Source organism: Lissotriton helveticus, chromosome 5_1 (assembly GCF_964261635.1).
Source record: "Lissotriton helveticus chromosome 5_1, aLisHel1.1, whole genome shotgun sequence".
NCBI lineage: Eukaryota > Metazoa > Chordata > Amphibia > Caudata > Salamandridae > Lissotriton > Lissotriton helveticus.
Window position 1 is genome coordinate 1,052,669,480 of NC_136065.1, and position 20,982 is coordinate 1,052,690,461.

Consider the following 20,982-nt stretch of genomic DNA (forward strand, 5'->3'; position numbering starts at 1 on the left):
CCACGGGTCTCCTGTGAGAACTAGAGAGGCTGCTATCCAGCCATGCACGAGGAACTTAATGTAGGCTGTGGCACAACTCTCTGCATAGTGGCTTTTATGCATTCGGCCCAAAATAACTTACAAATGCTTAGCACAGTGAGAATTGTAAAACAAATGTTCTAATTAAAGCAGTGTTTTGTATATGCATCTTAAATTACTTCCATGAGTTGAGGGAATTTTTAAAGCATAGTGCTAACTCCATGGGCCTCATTGCGGAGTCCATACATTTTTCCCCACTAAGCCAAAACCTAGTTTTAGCTTAGAGAGAGCTAAAACTCTCTCTAAGATTGTTAGAGAGAACATAAATAATTAGGGGAATCTGTACTTACAAATCAAATTTCAGGTAGGAGTCCCCTGGAGTGTACTTTTTCCCCCTGGAATTCCATGTAGGTATGATGTAACTGCTCTGTGGTAAATTTATCGACTACGCAGTTCTGATTACAGGAGTTACTGCCCCGATTATCAATCTATGCTCTTTGGAATTAACTCGTAATGAATACCCGAGGTTATACAAAGTGTTGGATATTGTAAAATCATGGGGAAATGCGTTGCATAGCCTTTGAGTGTAGCATAACAACAGGACAACATACACTTTGTTTTAGATGGCAGGCTACTTAGAGTGTGAATTAGAGACGAGTAGCCGTGTCAATCAAGGATGACATTAAACCGGGCACAGTGTAGTTAATCTATCTCATACAGCAACATAAACTATTGGCTAATTCAAACACCTATCATGGAATCCCTGTTTTGAGAATAGATGGATACAAAGATATACAAAAGACGGAATTATGGAATGTTGTGAAGTAAAGTAAAAACATGGTGCCTCTCTATTTTTAGAAGCTTTAGTTTTACACAAAAGGGCGCTGAAAGCAGGGAAGTACAAAAACAAATGCCCAAGATTACAAGGCAAGGAGAGGTAAATCTGAGCTTCGACCTACAGTCCCTGGTTCCAAACTAGGAGCTGTGACAATCAGACATTACTTATAGGATTGTGGTTTTATTTCAATAACACCCATGTGCAAAAGACTTATTTATTTATGTGTCTTACAGCATTGCTTTCTTGAGAAAAGAAATGAGAAAAGGGAACCTGACTTAAAAGGAGAGCGGCGGTGCAAAAAGACCGACAATATTTAATTACATCAGTATTTATTTTTCAGAGCACAGCTCCTTTGTAGTAAGGTGATTTTGGGATCTACACAAGTAAAATAACAAAGTCAAATTCGCCTTGTTGTCGTCTCAAGTGCTCTATGGCAGAAACTAGCTCACCATGAGACCGACGCGTTTCAGCTGCTCTCACCTCTTTAGTGGGACAGTACATGTTAGCTGAACTGCTCTATTTTAGTAGGACAGCGCGTGCCTTTATAGGATGTTCCATAATACATTTAGTGGGGCAGTGCGAACCTTTCAGAAAGCTGAGTATACTTTTATCAGTTAGAGCGCTATAATTTAAACGGACAGTTCACTGCTTTTTTAATGGGGCTGCATGTACCTTCCAATGAGGAGAGCCTGCCTTCATCTGCTTGCCTGCAAAACTTTAATGGGACAATACTTTCTTTTATAAAGGACCAACACTGCTTTCAGTGGGGCAGGGCCTGTCTTTCAACGGGAAAGGCATGGCTTTACCAGCCGGACAGCCACACTTTACAGGGACAGTGCATGCGTTTATACGGTGGCCCGCAGTGCGTGCCTTCTAATGGGCAGGAGGATGCCTTTACCAGCTAGACTGCTAAACTTAAGTGTCACAACCTATGTATGTATATGTTACCCATACTACTTTAAATGGGTCAGAACGTCCCTCCTAATGAGCAGAACATGCCTTCGTCAGCCGGGTTACTACATTTTAGTGGACAGCAGTGGCGTGACCTAAAATGATGAGGCCGTCTTGCAGAATGTGTGAGGGACCCCTGAGTCTCCCATATTTCACAGATGTACATTGGTCTTGGGCTAAACGAGGGGCCACCTGTAGTTCAGGGGTCCCCTTCAAGTTTTAGGGCCCCTCCTGTGAACCAGGGTCTTCAGGGGTCTGCATTTTGCCCCTGGTGGACAGTGCATGCATTTATAAGGTGTCACAAAGTGCACACATTCCAAAGGGCAGAAGATGCTTTTATCCGCTAGATTGCTGCACTGAGTGGAACAGGGCCTCCCTTGACAATGAATCCCACATCCCTTCTAATGGACAGGCATGTCTTTGTCGCCTGTACCGCTACACTGTAGAGTGGTAAACAAAAAAGTGCATGCCTGCCTGTGTAAGAGACCCATAGTACTTTGAATGGGGCAGTAAGTGGCCTCTGATGGGCAGATCATCTAGACTGCTCCACTTTAATAGAACAGTGCATGCTTTTTTATGGAGCCCAAGGTACTTGTATTAGCTCAGTTCATACCCTTACAACTTGTACAGTCATTTTATCTGTGGTACTTTGCCTGCTTTGATAAGCTGGGCAGTGATACTTTAATGGCAAAGTGGATTTCTGTTTTTTACATTTCTTGGCAAGAGTCAATCAGTCAGAAACTACATACACCTACATGCACCATTCTACCCCTCCAAGCCCTGGCTGCTACCAACGTCAATAAATTTAGATGCTACCTTCTCCTCCAGAGGAGGTCAGAAAATTGAGAAAAGGCCCCTGAGGGAATGCACAGCTTTAGTAGGACTGGAATGTTTCTTTTCCACTGGACCGGCCCTTTCAATGGGGCACAGCTCTACACTGCAATACCTTTATTATGGCTTTTGGCCGTTTCCAAGCATCATGCAGTAAATAATTGTGTTTGCTGTAGGTTGAGCTAACATTACAAATGCAAAGCTGACACCGAGCGCTAGCTTTTGTGACAACACACACCGCTTTAATGATGTGTCTGAGGTTATGGCTGAGGGGGTGTACTTATTCGCGCCATCTAAGGAGCTTCACTAATGGGACAGTGGCAGAACCTACTTGCAGGTATCTTAAGGTGCTGTGTGTCTGGATGTTTTTCCGATTTTCAGCATAATTGCATTTAACAGTATTCCTCATTAGCGGTAGGCTGCTTACATGTGAGGGACGAACATCTGTGCTTTGTTCCCTCAGAAGGATGGGACAAGAGGAGGCTGCGTCCCTCGAGTGCATTGCTCACCATATTTGAATGATAAGTGTCTGGATGCTTCAGTCACATCTGGAGATGCATATTCATGATCTGCGCGGCCGATCCTTTTCGTTGAGGAGTTGGCCTCATTTTCTTTTCTGTACTCTGATCAGTCAGCAGAGCAAATGTAAAGATGTGATATCACACGTTCTGCATCTAACGTGGGGATGTTGGTTTGCTCAGTTCAGACCCTTTCAAGTCAAGCTTAGGATTGTACACCCAATTCTTTGTTGTCCCTTTGGAAATAATGATATGATACGATTTGACGCACGGTTATTGAGGATGCACCATTTTGCGTGAGTGCCTCTTTGGCGTGATGTTTAGTGAAACATTATACACATAAAATTCTCTTCATTTCTTACACTTTTAAGGGAAAAGGAACTATTGATTGCACAGAACTATATGGGCTGTAGGATGTGGGCAATGCAGGTGAGTTCAGACTGATCCCAGCACCTCAGCTTTTCCTATAGCTGATTACGCATAGGAGTTCTTTGCCGTCATTCAACTGATGCGTGCAACTGTAGAGATCGTGGACTGCGAGGGTCACTGATGTGCCATTATCAGGGCCATACCCTCAGGGGGTTGTTTGAGGGGTTACACCCCCTATTAAATGTATAAATGTATTATGTAGTAAATAGTTGGGAACAGGTGCTTTCAGTCTGTTACATTGAGGTGTCTATCGGATTTCACAGAGGATTGTTACATGCGCACACGCGCACACGCGCACACACACACGCACACACACACTCTCTCTCTCCTCTCTGTTTTGAAGTTCTTAAAAAATGTTGGTCATTTTACAAAATATGTTGGTTTAAGTACCGCTAACAATCTGCACTGCTCTCCCTTTCCACTACCTCTTATGCCCCCCTCATGTCCTGCTTCTCAGATAATGTATGTTTACCAGATAAGCCAGCGTGATTGTTAGGAAATCTGAAGCTCACACCCATATCTTACTGCCCAAGCTGCACCCCTCTCCATATTGTGAACAGCCTCATTTAACAAGAGGCTTTGGGAGGTGTGTTGTCTAACACTCAAGCAGAAAAGATCAGACTCACAATGGTGAAATGTAGGGGTCATGAAGCAATGAGAAGTGAATGATGCAGAGCACAGGTAGAAGTAAGTTCTATGTTAAGGTGGAACTCACATTGCAAAACTATCCAGTTTTGTTGTGGAATCTGCTGCTGATATGAAAATGGGAATTTGCATGTATTTGCTTGGTAACAATTTGTGGGAGTGGCCATTAACCTGAAAAGGCACTGTAAGTGCCATGTTCACTTTCTAGGGCTCCAATGCCGCCCCACTTTGTCGGAAAGTTTAAGATACCCCCTTGCACAACTTCATGAGGTCTTTCCAGACCCATATCAAGGGCAGATTACAGATACATGTCAGTATGAGATAGAAGAAGGAAAACCCTGCTTACACATTTTAGCGCAAAAAAGACTACTCCAGCCGGTGTGACCTAGCCCTTCACCGCCTCTCACACTGACACCAAGTATCAGGTAGATAGGAATGGGTCCTCCTCCTACGCCGTCCTGTACAGGATCTTCATGCAGCAAGCTCCATCTTTAGAATGTAGGAAGTGAGAAACGTTTACAGGTGTTGATATTTCTTCCAATGGGTCTCAAACTCCCCAAAAAGAGGGCTCCCAGAGTGATTGGCTGAGGCAGAAGAGCACTTTGAAAGTGGTAGCAACATTTTGTAATTAGGTGTTTGACTGCTTATTTTATTGTGAGGCTGAAGAATCATTCATGAAGCCAGTTTAAAAGCGTTTGCATGTGTGGCTGCAGTTGTGCCCGGGGCAACGTCACAGTTTGCATCCATAGTCCTTAAATGGATGCATTGTGAATAATGCAGAAGCTGGCTTCCTTTTAACAATAGTGCATGACAGCTGGCACAGCAAAGCACACTGAAGTGGTGGTCTCAGAATAGTACTTTTTCTTCTGGTAAACAGAATTGTACTTCCAGGTTAACAGTGGTTCCATGAAAAACATCTGTTTCACTAACTGTCTACTTCCTTGTTTTACTAATTGAATATGCAAAATTTTAACATTTATTTCCGTATTTTCGTTTGCACTTTGAGGAAAAGAGTTGGGTGTTTTTTTGTGTTTAAAGCCAATTTTAGAAGTGTTGGAAGGAAAGGAATGCAAATTGTTATGTTTAAATAAGTGTAATTGCATGCTATCAGAAGAGCATCACAAAGTCTGTTACCCATGAAGGCTAAATACAGAGTAAGAATATCGCTGATGGCGGAGGATGCAAGAAGCGCCCTAGACACATCAGGCAGACCTCTACAACATCTAGCAATTTTCTTTCTCTAAAGCAGACAAACAGTGTGGGCTGGGGGTGGCTCGAATATGGTCTATACTTCATTCATTCTGTGGCAGAGGGATACCGGTGTGGAAGTGCGACGACTGGTGATATCAGGACAAAGGAGATGGGGAAGGGGGATGCGCCACATCACAATAGTAGGTCACTGTTTCTCTATCCTCTTCTACCTCATTCCCTGTTTGATATCATAACATGTTATGATATCAAACAGGGAATGAGGTAGAAGAGGATAGAGAAACAGTGACCTACTATTGTGATGTGGCGCATCCCCCTTCCCCATCTCCTTCGTCCTGATATCACCAGTCGAACCACTTCCACACTGGTAACCCTCTGCCACAGACAGCCAGTCTCTGAGTAGATGCAAAAAGAACAGATGATGTACGGAATGCTGAGCACATCAAACATTCACCCCCAGTCACAGATCTGGGTTAAATCCATCGTTTTTTTGCTCATCATGCCACTCCAGTTTGGACCCGCCAAATACAAATCAGTCTTGACCCTGCTCCCCATGGGAACAGACAAGTCCGAACTGCTAGGCCAGGTCCTCCCTGGATCAGAAACAAGCATTCTGGGACCGGTTTCGGAGTCTCACCCCATATCAGCCAGGCTAGCTTGAATCTGGTGGTGTAGCGAGCACGGGACCCACGTTTGGGAGTACACTCCCCATTTAGGGCGAAAAATGCAAAACGAACAGATGATGGACGGAATACTGAACAAATGTTTGATTTGTTCTGCATTTCGTTCATCATTTGTGTGTCCTTTGTTTTCTCACCCTAAGCACGCCAGGTGTGCCCAGACGTGGGTCCCGTGCTCGTTACCCCACCGGATTCAAGCTAGCCTGGCTGATGAGGGATGGTACCCTGAAACCGGTCCCAGAATGCTTGTTTCTTGTCCAGGGGGGACCTGGCTTGGCATTTCGTGCTGGACTGTTCCCATGGGGGACAGAGTCATGACTGATTTGTATATGGCTGGGCCTAAGCTGGGGTGGCATGGTGAGCAAAACAACGATGAATTTAACCAAGATCACTTGCCTCAGGTTTTTTTTTTTATTTGTTCTGCATTTTGTCTGTCATTTTTGTGTCCTTTGTTGGGCTCTGAGAAGAGGCATTACAGAAAGCGCACCAGAAGCCAGCAAGATGGTAAGGGTGGGAGGGCACAATCAGGTCAGCGCTATAGATGGTCTTTAAAGATAAAAATAGTCGCTGGACGAGGTATTTCTTGATGGCCAAAAAAACACTGGGACTATCAATTGAACTTTCAACAGACATACCATTAACAACGTTTAGTTTAAAGAACTTGCTAAAAAAGTTTGGAAAGAACATCTCGAGGCAACAAGACCTTGAACGCATCCGTCCTGTTCTGGGTGCAGAAGGTCTTATTAATTCATATGAAACTACTGCATGCCAGCCCTATTTAAAAGCAGGTCTTGGAAGGCAAGCCCTACAAAATGTCATGAGCGTGAGGCTCTTAATTTTGCCAGTAGAAGACTGTAGAGCCCACTGGAAAAACTGGTTGTTAAGTGGGTCTGGATGTTGTCTGTGCCAATAGCACAAAGAATCTGCGGAACATGTCATTTGCTGTTGCCCAGCTTTTCTGTCCACAAGGCGTTTGTATTTAAGAACCATGGTCATTCAATACGGCGTAAGAACATGTAAGGAGGCCTTAAGGCACATTTACACCACCATAGTCCCGATGGAGCTGGCACTCATTGGGAAGTTTTATGCGGCTGCTGGAATGTCCTTGCGATCGGCCCGAGAATTGACAATTAAATAAATTATGTTTCAAGGCCCACTGGCACTTGCATCTGCTCATCATCGCACTTTTAACCGCTTCCACGTGGGGCTAATTCCCCCGTGGTGTGGGAGGAGGGGCCGCGCGCATTTCCTTGGAGCGCATGGCGAGCCCAGCTCATCATGCTTTACAGTGGAGCTGTGCTCATGACGAGCTGAACTTGTCACGACTCCGTCGACTCCCATGGAACGCCCGCACAGGAGGGGGATTAGCCCTGCGTGGGCGTTCCGCTGCAGTTATGACGAGCTCAGCTCGTCATGAGCACAGCTCCACTGTGCCTCATGACGAGCTCAGCTCATCATAAGCATCAAAGAGGTTAATATTATTATTGTCTACACTAACTTTTATGAGCAACAGGATGCCCTCCGTAGTTTTGTATACCCCCTGCATGTCAAATCTTTCATGTTTTTTTTCTAAACTGACCTTTTTTTGTACAAAGTTACTTATGTACAGTTATATTATAGTATCTCTGCATTTTAATCCCCCTTTTAGATTTGATCTATTTTATCTTAACCTTTTCTAATTTGCATTTTCTCGTTTCGCTTTTGTAGAGGATTTTAATTAATCATACAATAAAGTTTTGTTGTAGTGGGAGGGAGGACAGATTGGGCAGGGAGTAAGGAACAATCGACTTGGCAAATGAGAGTGGGCAAAGGAGAAAATGGAATGACATGGGAAAGGTTTCCACACAGAGACTGAAGCATGGAGTGGTGAGATAAACGGATGATGAGAATTTCAGACGAGAAGACTGTCCCATAGGTTCTCTGACATTTAAAAAAAATAAAGAAAACTCAGAGAGCAATAAATAAGTGAGAATATGTGATGTCCCACATATAAAGAAATAACTATCGTGCAAAGATGTGGAGATAGATTTGGGTGTAGAGCACCTTGAGGTAAGTTGTCTTTGTGTTGAGCACCAATGTATTTTGCCATAAATAGCCTTTAGCACGTTATCACCTTCACCTTAGAAGAGAGCAAACATGGATTAGTGTAATTTGCATGCTGGCTACCACCTCTCCAAGTCTCCTGTGTTAGTTTTAGTTTGCAGAGTTTCCCTAAAGTCCAACATAAACTCTACAGAAACAGGAAGGTCTGCACCATTCCAAAAAATTAAGTATAGGTGTAGCACATACTACTGAGCAGTATCCAGTCTCCCCCTCATGAGTGAGAAAAGTGGTTGTACTGGGTTGGCAGAGTAAACAAAAAAAATACTAGTAAGCTGTTGGTGCAATAGTATGTAGCATGGTGGAACACATCTTGCTGTGGGAAGTTAAGAGTGGTTATTCATAGATACTGTTGTGCGGTATAAGATAGACCAGGAAAAACAGATATGCATTGGGCGAGGAGAAATTTAAAGAACGCTCCGGTGATTGGAGCACAATACATTTATTCATGATAGATATCTACCCACAAATGACCATAGTGTTACAGGCAATTCATACATCCTTTGAATGATGCTGTAAAAGAGATGGGTCAAATTGGACAAACCATTTTAACTACCTTGAGATCTCTTCTGCAGACAGCTATAGGTGTCGCTTGGCAGACCTATGATTTTCATTACTTAACATATACTTAGTGAGGGCTTTGCTTATAATTGGGTAACTTTGTTGTCTATCTTGGCTGTCAGCGCTTGAGTCAGTACAATTCCTTTCACTAAATTTTTTGTGTTTGTCTCAGCTGGGAGCTACTTCACTTCGTATTATTTGATTGGATGAGTTGTATCCTTCCACTGCATACTTGGGAGGATTTATTTATTTATTTATTATTGCGCAGTCCTTTGGAGTGCATGTATTTTGTTGTGTTTCCTTGCTGTCTCTGCCTTTTCCCTCTTTATAAAATGCTCCCTTTTTGTTCAACAATAATGCTCCTGTCCACAGTTCCTGTCCCATTCACCATCCTGCTGGCCATGTAACAATCTTTTAATTAATTAATTTATTTTTACAAGGGCTCAGCACCTGCAAAGTGTTGCTATAATTCTCATGCTTTATGAGCATTTTTTTTTAATGTAACATTTTACTATATCTTTCTAACATGGATGCCCGCCTTGTTAGAACATCAAATAGGAAATAGCCACCATGTGCCATGGCGCATGTGTACACATGCATCAAGACACATTCATGTGCATCAGCTACCATCTTGGAATGGGCTTCCTTGAGTAGAAACCCATTGCAACATTGTCTGTTACTTGTGCACATGTTTTGATGCATGTGTTCACATGCATTGTTCTGTCTTTCAAAGCTGAGATGTATTAGCTTTGCCAACGGTAGCTGGATACGTGACAAATCTACTTTATTTACTGCCCTCCTGTCCAATCAGCCCTAATATAATTTCTGTCATAGGTGCTGTTGAGTGGAATAATACACACCCAGCGCACCTATCCAGTGCTCAGACCCAAAGTTTTTCTCAGAGGCATACGGACGGTGCTAGCGGATGTCGGGGTGCCATATAATAGGGCTCCTTAGTCTGGATTCCACCTCATACCTCTTTCATTCACCACCAGACACTCCCTACCCCTTCATCTCATTCTTGCCGGTTCTCTTTCATCTTTGCTTTCTCCATTCGTCACTGTTTCTCTGTGTTTCTTTTTGTCCTTCCTTCCCCCTTGTGTGTTTTGCTCTCTCATTTGCTCTGGGACAAAGTCTGAGGAGAAAAAATAAGTGCTGGTCCCCAAAAATGAATGCCGGGTGGCCCAACCCGCAACCACCGGCTCAAATGAAGTACTGAGCCTTTTTCTGGACAGCATTGTATACGTAGCTAAAATGACTCTATCGTAACAATCAACGGTTTAAAATGCATTCATTTTTGTGACGTTTGTGTTGATTGGTTGAACTTTGAAAAGCCATGTGCACTATCAGTTCCAGTAATAGAACTTGAACCTCACTAGAGCCTGTTTTACAGAGTGTTTTAAATTAGATAAAACTCTTAACTCTTGAAATCAAAAACTCTTAACAGCTTCCATATGGAGCTATGTGCTTCATGAACTCTTGGGGTCACGCCATACAAGAAGCTGAAAGATTTTGTGTGCTCAGGTTTTGGAAAATTTATAGAGGTGAGAGGGGGTTATAGAGTATAATTCCCGCTGTCTAAGTCTAAGCAAGCCTTACAGACAATACCGTCAGTTTCGTTGTGACCCAGGGGTTAATTGAGGAGTAACGAAATCTTTCAACAGTACAAAACCCAAAGAGACCGGCAGGCAAGCACATTCTACAACCCCCTTTGCTGCTGTGGGAGACGTGTTCTCCTTAAACCCTGCATTTGCTCTATCATAACTGCAGAATATAAGAGAATGAGTGAGCTGGTTATCTTGTAGCGTCCAGTGTGGAACAAGTTACTTCAAGGTGCATTCCGGCAACTCCTAGAATCAAACAACAGGGTAGGGTTCAAATTAAGATACCGGTGGGCTTCTCCTCCACTTCTGGAACAGCATGTGATTTCTGAATCTTATAGAAACAATAGGACAAGAATTCACAGTCTGAGCTGGAACCTTAAATCTACAGTGCTGTAGCCTCTGGAACCTGGAGAAAGTGAAGGAGGCAATGCGTAGCCCATGCAATCCTGCTGCTATGGGAGCTGCAGAGCACACAGTGAGTCAGGACTCTACAGAGATGCTGAAGGGGAGGTGATGAGTATGGCTGGGGATTGCTTTCCTCAGTCCTCTTGCATTTCATTCATTCGACATGGGCAGGTTTGGCACCTTTCCCCTCCTCATTTCACCCCTTCCCACGTCTGAATCCCTCTTGACCGGTCCATCAGCGTAGGCCGCTGGAGAAGAGCCCACGCTCCTGATTATGTCATCACTTGCCTCACAATTAGAGATGCTTTGGGGACCATCATGAATCCAAGCACAGCAATGAAAGGATCCATTCCAAGGCTGAAAACCCCTAAAGTTTATAGTAAACATGGCATTCCTTCTCGCAGAGTGGTTTGCTGTGGTCCTTGCCCTCCGCGGGCTCTCTTTCTTTCTAGAATGTTTTTAAATTCCTTTCCTTTGCATGGCTTCTTTCATGCGGTTGAAGTGTTGAAAGAGTATTAGCATGGGAAAATAAATACTATGTAACTCAGTGAAGAAATGGCTTGAAAAGTTTTCTGAGTCTCGGACAGAATTTGTAGAGCTTCCTGTTTCATTTTCCCTTTATTAGGACGTTACACTGTAGACCATACCATAGAGTAGCAATTTTAAAGAACATAGATAAAATGGTAAATCATAACGTGCAAATTACCAACTTCTTGTAAAAATGGAGGGCTAAATATAATCTCTGGTTCCATGGGTGAAACCATCTGTTAATCCTGAGATGGACATACTGGTCCTAGAAGACGGATTTTTATTGGGACAATGTCTGTGCCAAGTTATGAGTGAATGGTAAAGAGGAAGAGGGCACTTTGACATTCAGGGAGAAAGAAAAGGGGACACCGACGAGGGACAATTCATGAAAGTGATATTGTAATCTTTTCTCTTGCACTCTGGCCCCATGACGAATGGTGGGGTCGGTGGGTCAAAGCAGAGAGTAGAAGAAGTTTTATGTGAGGGAAAGGACGCAGTAACCCGTTGCAAGGAGCCTTCCGGTGCTGTAAAAAGCGGGATTAATACGTGCTCCTCTAACCTCAGCGCTGCTCCTCAGATAAAACGCTGTGCACAGTGGCACGCGGATGTTGTAAGCAGCTTCACAAGAGTTTGCACCCGAGTTAGGACTCTGGGTTTTACGGAAATTACTAGACCTCTGTGTTTTTACTCTCACACTTTTCGTCAGGAAAAACAGACAGCTGTTGTGTGGGCACAATACTCACATTCCGAGTTAGCACACCTGGTAAGAGAGAAAGTACAGTGTATTCCCGCAGTATTCCTAAATAGGAGGCGCAGAAACCAGAATACGTTAAACCCACCCCTGGGTAATAGGACACCCATAATATCTGTATTTTACCAAAATACCGAGGCAGATCTAACGAGGCTCTTAGTAGGGCCTACGCCTGATAGGGGTGAGGCAGGTGTAAATCACCGGTGTCATCCTAAACGCTTTACATAGTGCATAACAGAAAGAACCCCTAAATCATTCTGCATCCAGTGAAGAAGGCCAAGCTAGATGTTATGTTATGTTATGTTATAACAAATTTGTAAAGCGCACTTAGACCAAGGTTTCATGGCGCTGTTCTGGACTGGTCGCATACGGAGGCAGGGCTTACTCGTGTGCTTGTTGAAATAGCCAAGTTTTAAGAAGTTTCTTGAACCGCAGTAGTTCTGTGCAGGACCGAATCTCCAAGGGAAGCGAGTTCCACAGCTGTGGGGCCAGATATGCATCCACAATGTCGTTTCCGCTTGAATTTCGGAGTGACTAGCAAGTGTAGATGTTTGGAACAAAGATCCCGAGTAGGGGTGTACCTAGATAGCAAATTATTAATAAATATGGGACTATGACAATTTAGGGCTTTAAAAATTAAGCAAGCTGTCTTCAATCCAGATCGTTGAGGCAGTGGAAGCCAGGCATACAATGTAAAGCGCTGCGAGGAGTTCTATTATAAACTAGGCTCTTTATAAGCATATACGTGAGAGGGCCTGGTGATCTGTCATGAATTAGAGCACCTGGTGTATCTAGCACATTCTATTAGTGGGATAAGGCGAAGGAATGCCATATTTCCTCTCAAATGACCTAGGCTCATTCCTCACAATTAGCAATGCACCGGCTGTGCACGAGGAGCTAAGCAGCAGAATGAATGCAAACAGTTACCATGACAATGTGACAGGGCATTCCCTATTGTTGTCATTATTGTTTTCATTACAATGTTTGTCTTGTTTTCCGCTGACTGGGCTGAGGTCCCTGGCTGTGTTTGCTAAAAGCCACTGTCAGGAATAACAGCTGTGGCATCTGACAGCCTTAGACGGGTGTCTGAGGTCCCGCCTGGGGAGCAGTGTATCTGACACGTCACAACGAGAGAGAGTGTACGTGAGGGTGAGGGAGAGAGAGGGAAAAAAGAGGGACAGCAGGAGAAAGGCAGAGAGAGATACAGATTGAGTGAGAGACAAGAAAGACAAAGATGACGAGACATCAAGAGAAAGGGAGGGGTGTGTAAGTGAGAGGACAGAAAAGAAGCAAGAGGAGGGATCAAGATAAGTGGTGCGTGTGAGAGAAATAATGAGGGAAAGAAAGAGAGAGGAGAGAAACGAGACAGAAAGGGAAAAGAAATATCGAGAGGATGTGGGATAATGGCCAGACCTGACAATTTTGGCGCCGGAAAACCAGATTCGAGTCTCGGCTTCGGCTGAACATCCAGTGATTCTGGGCAAATCACTTAATCTCCCCTTGCCTACCTAAAATGAATGTGTCCTTGTGTAAGGTAACTGGTGCTCATGTAAAGCTCTCTAATACCTTCTGGTCGAGTTCGCGCTATATAAAACTGCAACTAAAAAAAAGAGAGAAGGCGACAAAGGTGTGTAGGTGAGTGAGGGATTGTAAGAGCAGGGATAAAGAAAGAATGTCTGAGAGAAAAAAGAAAGGAAGAATGATAGATACAGATCAAGAGAGGGTCGTGATAAAGAGAAACACAGAGAGAGGTAGAAAGAGGGAGGAGAGAGAAAGGGAGAAGAAGAATGAGAAGGAGAGAGAGAGAGGAATAAGGAACAAAAAGAAAACGCGAATGAGACAGACTGAGACGGACTGAAAAAGAGAAAGAATGAATGACAGGTAGCTAGATCGATCAATAGATAGATAGATAGATAGATAGATAGATAGATAGATAGATGATAGATAGATAGATAGGTTGAAAGATAGATAGATAGATAGATAGATAGATAGATAGATAGACAGACAGACAGATAGATAGATAGATAGATAGATAGATAGATAGATAGATAGATAGATAGATAGATAGATAGATAGATAGATAGATAGATAGATAGATAGATAGATAGATAATGCGGAAAATTCAGAGAGAAAGAGTGAGAGCAAAATAGACAGAGATAGACACAGAGAACAAGACAAGGAAAAGGAGCAAGAAGGAAGTTGGAAATCTCCCAACAAGCATTTGTATTCTGCTGAAGGCTGCTTGGTTCTGTGGTAGGTTTTAATGACATTCTGCACTCCAGCCTGCAGCACTCTTCACCGATGCATCAATGCTCTGCTGGTAAATGTACCAAGATGAGAAGAGCATGGAGAAATCGGTCGGTCTGCTTAAGGGGTTTGATCTATATATGGATGAAACAGAATCAAGTTGACTCATAGTTCAAGATTTAGGTTTCTTGTACAGGGAGTGTTTTATTTACTTTTCTTTATTTTAGTTTACATACTGTACATTTCTTCATAAATATACACTTGAAAACCTACAATAATATTTAAAAATTTAAAAGAATCAATCGATAACAGATCTAGTCGTCAACAACCCTCGTAATCACACTATGTATTTTCTCCTGTGTCTGCAAATCCCTCTCTCCTGATTGGTCATATTAACTTTGATCATTGTGCATCTAAAAAGAATAAATTGCACATATTCTATCTCCTGTCACACAACCTACTCATCTAGTTTTCATACTTGAAAGCCACCCCAGAACCCTCAGTTTCACGAACTGGAATCAATCCCAGTGGGTACCGGGTACCAGGTATAATCATGTTGCTTCGACAGAGTGGGCCATTCAGAGCAGAGAACATGAAATAACTTCTCATGATTATATTTTTACAAGATGGTCAATGTTTGATGATGAGCCATAAAATAGCAACTTGTCTCATTAGCAATTTGCAGCATCCTCCAAGTTATACCCAAATCGCAAGACCCGATCAACCAAGGATGTCTTACAACACCTAGTACTCCTTCAATGCTTGTTTGCCACCATGAGCCACAGTCTCTTTTAACTAGTAAACACGTAGGCGGCTATTGAGAATTTATTTGTATAAAGAGAGATGCTGCACCTCCATTGTTGTACAAGAAGTTAGTCCCTTTTCAGATCGAATCAGGGCACAGCTGGTCTTGAGTTGCTTCTTTTCCAGTTCGGGGAGGACCCGTCCTGGCAGTTCAGGCTGGACTGTTCTTACTGATTTACATATAGCTGAGTCCAAAATGAAATGGCATGATGAGCAAAGGAACGATGGATTGGGATGCAAGCATTCCTCCCATCATCTTTGGTGTGTTTATTTTTGGTTACTGGCAGTATTGTGCTCCCAAGAAATTACTTTTATGCATTTGGTCCTGTTTCCTAGTGGTAGATTAGATTAATAGGTGTTGGGTGTGATCAATAGTGGGGGTTGTGTAAGGTCATGAAAATGTTTGGTGGGATGAGTTGATAGGATGGAGGTGATTATGCACTGTAAGAGTGCAGGATATAGTCCCCAAAAGGGGGCGGTTGTGCTCTATGAAATGTGGTGAGTGTAATTTGCAGAGATACAATAAAGGAGAATAAGGGTGCAGGCATGCAATTTTCAGTAGGTATGCAGAGCAGGTGGTAAGGAAGGGGGCATTCAAAAGAAGGAAAGAAGAGGGAACAGTTGAAGCTTTTCAGTCAAGTTTACATTTTTATGCAGGGTTTTTCAATGGTGGGAGGAGGCCTTGTAGGATAGCATGCGATCTGAAGATGTAAATGTGTAGAAGAAAACTGTAGAAAGACAACAGCCTCATTAGCATGTGAGATAGTGCTATATAGTCAGTATTGATTTTGTTCAGATGGGAATGTTCCCTGTAATATATACAAATGTGTACCTCCTGCCCTGAGTGTCTGACTACATGTATATCTGGTATGATGACTTATTTTGAAACTGGTGTCATTCTAATCTAGCATATGCACAGAGGCCTAGGACTGTCCCTGACAATGTGAGGTCAAGAATCTGTCCCGTGGCCTGGTGGGTGCTCCTAGTGTTCCCTTATTGTGGAAAGAAAACTACTGTTCCTGTCTGGGATTTAGTACACATGACAGTGGTGACAGCATATTTTGTTTTATGATCTCATGTATTTGACCACACATTTTAAAATATGTCAGTGAGAGTGTGGTATATGTGCTCCTCTTGTGTAAAGTTCTGCTGTTATGTGAAAAACCCAGAACCCTGAGCTGACACTGTGTACATTTGTGGAGATGTGCGTGTGTATGTGTCACATGTGTGTAACAGAATTGTAGTAGTAGTAGGACTCTGTTTGCTTGTGAGTCTGATTACTGAAACCAGTGGGATCTACTCTGGATGCCCCTGGAGCACAATGGCACAATATGGCACAAGATGGCCCTACACATCTTGGCCCTACACTGGCTTCCGGTCAGACAGCGGATCAAATTTAAGGCGCTGTGTCTGGCCTTTAAAATTCTGAAATCTTCTTCGCCGTCGGCACTTGCCAACTTACTTACTCCTTACATCCCTCTGAGATCTTTGAGATCGGAGGCTCTCCACTTGGCAGTCTGCCCCCGCTTTAAACTGAACAGAATGGGTGGCCGCTCATTCCGGGTGCTCGCAGCAGGGCTATGGAACTCGCTTCCGGTGTGCATCCGAGCTCTTAATGACTTGTTCGCCTTTAGGCAGGCGATCAAAACCTTCTTGTTTCCCGCCTCTGAATAGTCTTCCCTTCTTTTATTGTGTGTTATGTTACAGTGCCTGTCAAAAGCGCCAGGACGCCCCTTTGCTGGGGCAGCTGTGCGCTCTAGAAATATAAATAACATAACATAACATGGAGGATGACAACAGCTTTTATCAAAATGGCAGTATTTAGCAACCGTGTCTTGAGCCTGTTGCAGTCCAAATTAGAAGCTCTGCTACTGCGACACAAAATATTAGAAACAAAACTTGATATTCTGAAAAGATTCATTGACTTCCCCTACAACACATTTAGATTAGGAGAGTAATTCAGTACATTTTCAATAAAAGATCAACAGACCCAATAATAGACTCAGGCAATTTAGATAGTTATTGTATTAATGTTCCAAATTTTATACAAATAAGCAGCTACTTAAGCCTCTCAGTCAAGGATACTAAAACATGTAGTATGAGAACACACATTTAGTCAGAAGTTCACCTCCAAAAGGATGAATATAAACAGACATCTGATATGAGATTGCAGGCTTGTACCACCATTAGAGGCAGAAAAGTAGTTCAGTCCTATCTAAGATTCAAAGCAAAGGAGGTAGGCAAATCCATTTTAAAGTCCTCTAAGGGCGAGTCCATGAGCATTGACCAAAAGAAAACATGAAGTGAACATCAATTCGTTCAGCAAAGAAGAATTTTAAGTCGACTGCTTGAATGTAGCAGCATTTGCAAGATAGGGAAAATTAGTTGTTGCAATATAAGGATAAAATCCAAAATGCAATGGGTGATGTCCCATAAAAACTATTGATGCCTTGTTAGAAAGAATAAAGGAAAATTAGTACGGCGTTGCCCCTCCTTAGGGGTTTCTTCTTATATAGTCCTTACGACAGCTTAATGATGTAGTGCCACTCCACTAGTCAGTCCATCGTATGATTAGTTTACATATGTAGTTAGAAAATATATTTAGTTACTCCTGCATTCTTTCTCAAGCATTTCATTAGAACAAATTAGCTTTTTGGGCCTCACAGGTTGGCCAGTTGTAAGAAAATATACAATGTAACAAACTATGTGAGAGTTGACTCTCCCATCAAGCCATTCCAGCATTAACTTCTAAAGAATGTCCTTTGTATGTATACTGAAACATGCACAAAACAAATAAAGCAACATTTGCAAAAATGTCAATGAATTATTATGCTTGCTAAGTGAAAATTGCAGCTCAAGAAAGAACATTTTTAAAGCTTAAAATGCACACATCGGCTCTAAATGAATTATACTCAATTGGAATCAGATATAATGCATCAAATCATTATTTCATAATAAAAGAATGATAATATAGGTTCCACCAATGTATTATTACAAAAAATAGATTAGCGTTAGCTATGGTCTACTGCCACAAATTTGTCAAAATCTATACATGTAAAGAATTATTAAAAACATTTTACCAAAATTGTTTCAACATTTTTAAAATCATTAAGGGCTTTCCTATCATCTCAGTAAGTTTCAACTTCCTAGCTAATTTAATTGCAAAATTGCACCACGATCTCATTATAGTACATGTGCAATGAAAGGCAATAGAATTGCTAGATCTCATAATTAAATCCATTAGTGTTCATCAGTACGTAAATAATAAAACATCAGTACATGAGTAATCTTGTTATGAAAACCTATTATTACGCGTTATAACTGTTAAGCAATGTATTTTCTCCTTTTCTAACTCTTTCAAGCACTCTTTTACAGTGCTGTTACTTCGCTTGTCTCAATGAATGCATCACTTCGGCTATTTTGATCAATGTGCACATTCAGGTTTTTGTGTCTAAATCAGTAAAGTGTCATGTATTGTGATTTTGAAATATTTGTTCTTTCAATACCATCCAGGGACAATGTTACCAGCAAGGTGAAGATGCTTAAACTGTACTTTCAGTGTACTAAGAAATGAGCTTGTTTTCATGCTTATTATCCAGACATGATTTTCAGATGTTAGTCAATCAGTATTTAGTGGTTTCTTTTGATGTTGTGCATTGCATCCACCGTGTTGGCTTGTGGTTGCATCACAGCACTCTGATGTGCCCGCTGTACGTATATTGGGTTAGCGAGTTTGTGTGGAACAAAAAAGTGTGTCCTGGTAGATTTCTTATCCTATGTGGCCCAGTGTGGGGTTATTTGTTTAAAAAAGGTTTCAGGCCTTCTCCATCTATGCTCCCCGGATCTGGAACACGTCTCCATATCCATCAACGCTGCCCCAACTGTGCTCCTATTCAGGAAACATTGATGACTCATGTCTTTAAAGAACACTACATCACAATGCATTAACCTTTCATAACCCTGCTTGTCTTTGACCCGATACAGCGCTTTGCCGCCTTTTTGCTAGGTGCACGCAATAGAAATACCATATGGATACACACATCCAAGCGAGAGATCATCTCCCTGGGTGATTCACTCGCTGCTCCAGCCTTGAGTGATCGCTCCCCTCGCTGCTCCTCACAGCGTGGTATTGTATTGCTGCATTGGAACCAAATAGAGTTATCTGCATAGCGCTTTGTAACCAAGTTATATTAGAGTTATCTGCATAGCGCTTTGTAACCAAGTTGTATTAGAGTTATCTGCATAGCGCTTTGTAACCAAGCTGTATTATTTGCATAGCTCGAATTGTTTGTAAGCTTCGTTATTTCATAGCGCTATTATCCCACAGCGCTTAGATTGCTTGAATTGCATTGTTGTGTGTGATTTCCCCCGGCGCCCTGCTCTGACCTCCCCTCCATTTTGTTAGTGCTGTTGTTGTGTTCCCCTGAGCCCGCCACGCCTCCCAGCTGAGCCGCCCTCCCACAAGCACTAAAAACCATTCCCCAAACCTCTCAGCGCTGTGATTCACTCGCTGCTCCAGCCTTGAGTGATCGCTCCCCTCGCTGCTCCTCACAGCGTGGTATTGTATTGCTGCATTGGAACCAAATAGAGTTATCTGCATAGCGCTTTGTAACCAAGTTATATTAGAGTTATCTGCATAGCGCTTTGTAACCAAGTTGTATTAGAGTTATCTGCATAGCGCTTTGTAACCAAGCTGTATTATTTGCATAGCTCGAATTGTTTGTAAGCTTCGTTATTTCATAGCGCTATTATCCCACAGCGCTTAGATTGCTTGAATTGCATTGTTGTGTGTGATTTCCCCCGGCGCCCTGCTCTGACCTCCCCTCCATTTTGTTAGTGCTGTTGTTGTGTTCCCCTGAGCCCGCCACGCCTCCCAGCTGAGCCGCCCTCCCACAAGCACTAAAAAGCATTCCCCAAACCTCTCAGTGCTGTGATTCACTCGCTGCTCCAGCCTTGAGTGATCGCTCCCCTCGCTGCTCCTCACAGCGTGGTATTGTATTGCTGCATTGGAACCAAATAGAGTTATCTGCATAGCGCTTTGTAACCAAGTTATATTAGAGTTATCTGCATAGCGCTTTGTAACCAAGTTGTATTAGAGTTATCTGCATAGCGCTTTGTAACCAAGCTGTATTATTTGCATAGCTCGAATTGTTTGTAAGCTTCGTTATTTCATAGCGCTATTATCCCACAGCGCTTAGATTGCTTGAATTGCATTGTTGTGTGTGATTTCCCCCGGCGCCCTGCTCTGACCTCCCCTCCATTTTGTTAGTGCTGTTGTTGTGTTCCCCTGAGCCCGCCACGCCTCCCAGCTGAGCCGCCCTCGCCCCTCCCCCTCCACCATCCATATATGACAGTAGCTCCCGCGTGCAGCGTTCACGCGCAGCGACCGCGCCCAATCCGCGCCGAAGGTGCGCCAAAGGTAAGCCCGTCTACGCCCGTCCGCGCCTGGACCGCGCCCAGCGCCAGACCCCCTGCCCCTCGCGCTCCCCAGCCCCCCCGCACTACCTACGATGCCACCACCCTCCTAGCCCTTAACCCTGGTCGCGCCCCCAACTGCGTCCAAGCCGCTCCTGGACGCACCCATGGACCTTTCTCTTGCTACTCCTGCAAATTCAGCGGCACCAACAACATCTCCGCCACGACCACACCACAAATTCCAGACCCCAACCACCTAGAATGCATCCTTCTCAACACCCGCTCGGTCCACAGGCACGCCATTGACCTTTGGAACCTACTAGACACCATCTCTCCTGACGTCGCCTTCCTAACGGAAACATGGATGAACGCTTCCTCCGCCCCTGACATCGCCATCGCTATCCCTGATGACTATAAGATCACACGCAAGGACCGCACCGACCATACA

General features: G+C 43.2%; 1 protein-coding gene across 1 annotated transcript in view; it reads left to right on the plus strand.

The window, feature by feature from the left end:
• Positions 1–20,982, plus strand: part of SLIT1 (slit guidance ligand 1) — an 899,254-nt gene that overhangs the window by 200,644 nt on the left and 677,628 nt on the right. The gene's annotated exons all lie outside the window — the stretch shown is intronic.